Source organism: Chiloscyllium plagiosum, unplaced genomic scaffold, assembly GCF_037043375.1.
Source record: "Chiloscyllium plagiosum isolate Xiang-an unplaced genomic scaffold, Cpla_swu_hap1 HiC_scaffold_13, whole genome shotgun sequence".
Classification (NCBI taxonomy): Eukaryota; Metazoa; Chordata; class Chondrichthyes; order Orectolobiformes; family Hemiscylliidae; genus Chiloscyllium; species Chiloscyllium plagiosum.
Genome location: NW_028270151.1, coordinates 38,895,982 through 38,901,892, shown reverse-complemented (window position 1 = coordinate 38,901,892; position 5,911 = coordinate 38,895,982). Strand labels below are relative to the sequence as shown.

The window sequence follows — 5,911 nt, the reverse complement described above, 5'->3', positions numbered from 1 at the left end:
GGCTTGCCCGCCTACAAAATATGCGCGCCAGCTGTCAATCAAGCTGGGGAGGCGGGGCCACGCCCCTGCCCTCTGCTCAATTCAGCACAGCACAGCACAACACAACACAACATGGGCAACAGGTTAACATACCCTCCACAGTCTTTATCTTCATAAGCAGAACCTTCTGTTCACTTTCGCTTCTGCACAAAACTAGCTACCCAAGGAAGGAACAGCGCTGCGAAAGCTTGTGCAACTAGATCAAACTCGCAGAATGCTTCAGAGAACATCTCTGGGAAGCGCACACGAAGCAACCCCACCGCCCCATGGACGAACACTTTAACTCCCTCTCCCACTTCGCCAAGGACATGTAAGTTCTGGGCCTCCTCCACCGCCAAACCCTAACCACCCAATGCCTGGAGGAAAAAGGCCTCATCTTTTGCCTTGGGACGCTCCAGCCCCACAGGATGAATGTGGATTTCGCCAGTTTCCTCATTTCCCTTCCTCACACCTTATCCAGATCTAACCTTCCAACTCGGCAGCACCCTCATGATCGGTCCTACCTGTCCATTTTCCTTCCCACTTATCTGCTCCATCCTCCTCTCTGATCTATCACCATTACCCCCACTTTCATCTACCTATCGCACTCTCAGCTACCTTCCCCCCCTCCCCCAGCCCCACCCCTTCCCATTTATTTCTCTACCCCTTTGGTTCACAAGCCTCATTCCTGATTAAGCTTATGCCTGAAATGTCGATTCTCCTGCTCCTCAGATGCTGCCTGACTTGCTATGCTTTTCCAGCATCACAATCTCAACTCTGATCCGCAGTCCTCACTTTTCCTACCAAATAAACCCCCCGTTGCACTGTAACCTGGTGTTGTGTGATTTTTAACTTTGTGCAAAACACGTTCACTCTCCAAGATCCTTTAACCTGCACACACTTTGCCCCTCATTTAGTATAATTTGGTTTCTTTGAAGTGAATCCGAAGGCTCTGGGATTTTAAGGCAGTCTTTGAATGCGGTTAAACATAAAACACATTCACCATGTGCCACTTCCTTGCATATTGAGCTGGTTTAATGCCCATTATTTTTAGGCTTAATGCAAGCTATTAACCAATTGTGAAAGTAAGTTCAAAATATTTCTTTTGTGGATCAGCAAATTTGTAATCATAGAATTTTACAGTACAAAAATAGCCCCTCTACCTATCTCCCAGATAACATTATTAAGGAAGTGAACAAGTTGGTTTCACCAATATTTCAGTCTCTGTGGGTGAACCCGAAAATACAAACCAATCAACAAGTTAAAGTAAAAAGTCCATTTATGGCACAGTGGCAGAATCCACATCTCTGAGGCAAAAGTGGGTACTGCAGATCCTGGAGATTAGTCAAGATTAGGGTCAAATGCTGGAAAACCACAGCAGGTCAGGCAGCATCCGAGATATAGGAACATCGATGTTTCGGGCAAAAGCCCTTCATCAGGAAGCCCATCTCTGAGTCAGGTGACCCAGGTTCCATTCCCACCTGCTCCAGAGGTACACTGTAAACACACCTAATCCAGAGTGTGGGACACGATTAATTAGAAAATGTATTTGAAATAAAAAGACCACTATGTCTAGCACAAACTTACAGGCAGATTATAAACAAAAAAATCACTAACGCAAACTGAACATGTTGTGCATACGACTCAATGGAAGACACCACTAAGAGACAATGACTACTCTTCAGTAACCTTTGGCTGGATTCCCCACCATGTCTTGTTTGTAGGTAGAGCTGCAAGATGCCATGGGCATCATGCCTGCCTGCACTTGCTCCTAATTCAATATGGCAGGGGAATCAGGTGAGGTACCAGGCAGTCCACCCACCTATGGGTCAATAGAGCCCTTGAGACCATCCAAAGGCTTCATTCCACCATCACTGAAGTTTGATCAGCAATTGAGGGAGGACCATGACTAAAGTCCAGCCTGGTGGAATTCACTGCTTGGGTAGGAGGGCTAGGAGGTGACCTATTGATGGACCACTTGGATCCATTTGAGGTTTCCCTGGGCTATTCTCCCACCCTGGCTTGACTAACCTATCCCCCATATTCCTTATTGGTATCTTTTAGACTGTCCCAGAACACTGACCACACATTTTCAATCTAGTATGGGCTCCTCTGTACCACTAAAAATACACTGAATTTACACTAGTCTCACTTCTCAGCACTAGGCCCATAGACTTGAATGTGTGACACAGGCAATGAATTCAAGACCCCTACCATCCTCTGGGTTAAAATAAAATCCTCTCTAAACCTGCTGCCTTTCAGTGTGCCTTCTTGGTATTCACCCTTCAACTAAGGGGAATAGCCTTTTTCAATCCGCCTTGTCTATGCCCCTCATAATCTTACACACCTCTGTCAAGAACCTTCTCACACTCTGTGCTCCAGAGAAGACAACCCAAGCATATCCAGCCTTTTCTCATAGCTAACATGCATCATCCCAGGGAACAGTATAGTGTATCTCCTCTACATCCCTTCCAGTGCAATCACATTCTTCCTATAGTGTGGTGACCAGAACTGCACTCAGTACTCCAGCTATGACCTAGCCAAAGTTATTGGTGGCATGGTGGCTCAGTGGTTCACGCTGTTGCCTCCCAGTACCACGGATCTGAGTTTGATATCAGCCTTGGGTGACTGTCTATCTGGTGTTTGTGTATTCTTCATGTGACTGCATGGGTTTCCTCTGGGTTTTCTCCCACTCTCAAAGATGTGCAGATTAAGTGGATTGTCCATGCTAAATTGTCCATAGTGTGCAAGTTAGGTGGATTAGCCATGGGAGGTGCATGTTATAGGAATGTCGTGAACCTGGGTGAGATAGTCTTCAGAGCATTGATGTGGTCTTTATGAGCCAATTAGCCTGCTTCTTCACTGTAGGGATTCTAAAATCCTGTACAGTCCCAACATAATCTCCCTGCTGCTATAATCTATAGCTTGACTGATAATGGCAAATATCCTGTATGCTTTCTTCACCACCCTATTATGAAATTACCTGTTGCCCTCTGGAATCTGTGGAAAAGCATCCTATCCTTTGCACCTTTGATATGTCTCTCTGTTTTATCCAGTCTTGAATATACCTCTAAGGTTCTCTGGGCTTGTTGTTTGTATATTTCATCCTAAAGGGAACATGTTGGACCTGCACTCTCCCCAAAACCTTTTTGAATGTCTCCCACTGTTCTGCTATAGATTTACCCTCAAGTAGCTGTTTCCCATACACTTTGGTGAGATTTTGCCTCATTTTAATAAAATCTGCCTTCCCCCAATCAAAAACCCTTTTTGCAGGCCATCTTATTCTTCTACAATTACAAACTAATATTAAAGGAATGGTTTGATTTTGCTCTTATACCTCCACTGAGTTCTCCACTCAAAACAGAAGAGCTTTAGAGACGTAATTCAGGATCTTAATGTCTTCGCTTTGAAGGTAGAACCACCACTGATAGGGCTCAGGTAATGGGAAAACACTGAAGATTAGAATTGGAGAACACAAGGTTTGAAGGATTTTAGTAGCAGAGGATATGTCAGAGATTAAAATAGTGAGGCTGAGAAAGAATTTTAACTCAAGGATAAAGATTTTAAATTGAGATGTTAAGGAGATTGATCTTTATGAGAGATTGTGTGGGTTATGGTGTACACAATAGAATTTTGGAAGAACTGAAATAGATACAGGAAGGAGAGTATGAGGCAAACCAGGGAGACAGCTGACATAGTCTGGAAGTCGAATATCTTATCAGAATGAGGGCAACTCTGCAGCACTACACTTCCTCAGTGATGCACATATGGGTTGAGTCTTAATTTACTTCAGATGTGCCATTTTCATTAAGTTTAATGGGGGGGTTTCTCTCTATGAAAACTTGTGGAATTTCTCATGCTATTGCCCTAAATCTGCCTCACTAATTATGTACCCTACCCCCTATAGCAACTCTGTCATCACTATCTGGATTTTACCACTCAAGTGGGTATCCTAGAATAGAACACCATTTCATGGCATCACGGCCATCTTAAAAAGGTAATTTCATACTCAGACAAACACTGGCAGCAAGGAGCCACTCAATATTGTTCATGATATTTTCCCCGGACTTGGCAAATAAGGAGAAATTGCTGTCCCACCTTGCAGACAGGTACCTGGAGGCCCTGGCAGGTGGGGTGCTGCAGATGCAGGGGGGAGGGGCATCCATAAGCTGCAGGACAAGCAATGGAAGCCACAGCATTTGACCCTGCGAGCCTATTCTGAGGTTGCCACTCACGTCAGTGCAGTCTCAGCTGTCAGAAGGAACAATCAGCAGTGTAGGAGGAATTAAGTGGTCTTCTCCACTCGGCCAGCATAAATGCCATCTTCTTCTCTTTGCCATCTCATATTCATTCTCTCTGCTACTTCACTCATGCATGACCCTCTCACTATTGCATGGAATATTGTCTCTCACTTGTTCTCCCAATGTCCTCATACTACTAACTCTGCATGGACTCTGGACCTCCTGTTCACTCACTTGGGAGACCTCAACACCAGCAGTAACAGCGGTATCACTCATGTTATGAAGAAACAAGCCAGACAGATCACTTTGTGTTCAGTAAAATTATGGAGTATGTTTTATTGGAAATCAATTCAAGTGAAGTATACAAGTTATTAAAAAGGTCAAATGCATCCAAATCACATAATGTATATACTCATGCATGAGAATAAAATAGAGTAGGATAGAATATACAAGAATATCTTTTATTGTCATGTGTACTCAAGTACAGAAGTATAGTGAAAAGTTTCATAATGTTGCCTCTTATGACGCCATCTTAGGTACAAGTACCTAGGTACAAATCTTAGATACAAAAGAGGAATTTAAAAAAAGTTGCATTACTTTACAGTGTTTAAAGAATAAGTTGGAAATAAGACTTAATTAAAGGATTGACGTGACAGTCAGATAAAAAAAAATCTTTTGCCATCCGACGCCTCAAAACGGCGGTGCTCGGACCCGACGTAGTACACCAGTTGGAGGACGCTCAGGTGTGCGGTGGGATCCCGTCCGAGCTCACCCCAGCCCGGACGGAATTTCACATTGGCCCCAAGGTCCCGTACTTCCCGCGGGAGCCTGTGCCCCACAACCTGAGCCGCCTCCGAAATTTTAACTTTGTTTCGTTTAGGGAGGTGAACAGGAGAGCCCTGTACAGACTGCTGCTGCACACCGTCCACCTCTTCTCCCTCATCCACCGTCCGGACACGCCTTGGCGTGCCCATTTGCCACCGGGCGGTGGGGATCCCCAGTGGAGGGCTCTCTACGCGGGAGTCCTCCCCCTTTCTCTCGGGGATCTGGGGTGGAGGGTGCTGCACGCAGCAGTCCCCTGCAACCGCAGATTGCGGTGGTTCACGGACTCCCAGCCCAACTGCTTGTTCTGTGGCGCTGTGGAGTCCGTGGACCACGTGTATATTGGGTGTGGGCGTTTGCACTCCCTTTTTGATTTTCTGAAAAACCTTCTCCTCTGTTTTTGGCTGCACTTCAGTCCCACGCTCCTGATCTTTGGGCACCCGGTACGGAGGAAGGAGGGCAGGTCTGAAGACCTCCTCGTGGGTCTGCTCCTGGGCCTGGCCAAACTGGCCATCAACAGGTCCAGGCAGCGGGCCGTGGAGGGGGTCGTTAGGGCCGACTGCCTGCCCCTCTTCCGTGGTTACGTTAGAGCCCGGGTGTCCTTGGAGAAGGAGCACGCGGCGTCGACCAACACCCTGGAGTTGTTCAGGGAGAGGTGGGCGCCGCAGGGAGTGGAGTGCATCATTTCTCCCTCCAATTCTATTTTGATTTAGTCCCTACCCTCCCCTTCACTGTTTTGATCACACAGCACTGTCCTTTGATGTGAAGGGCAGTGCTTGTCACTGGCCACCCGGGTGTTTTCCTGTCTTCCTGGTGGTGGAAACTGAATA

General features: G+C 46.2%; 1 protein-coding gene across 8 annotated transcripts in view; it reads left to right on the top strand.

The window, feature by feature from the left end:
• The window catches only part of LOC122555988 (guanine nucleotide exchange factor DBS), a 404,319-nt gene that overhangs the window by 256,894 nt on the left and 141,514 nt on the right, over positions 1-5,911 (top strand). The gene's annotated exons all lie outside the window — the stretch shown is intronic.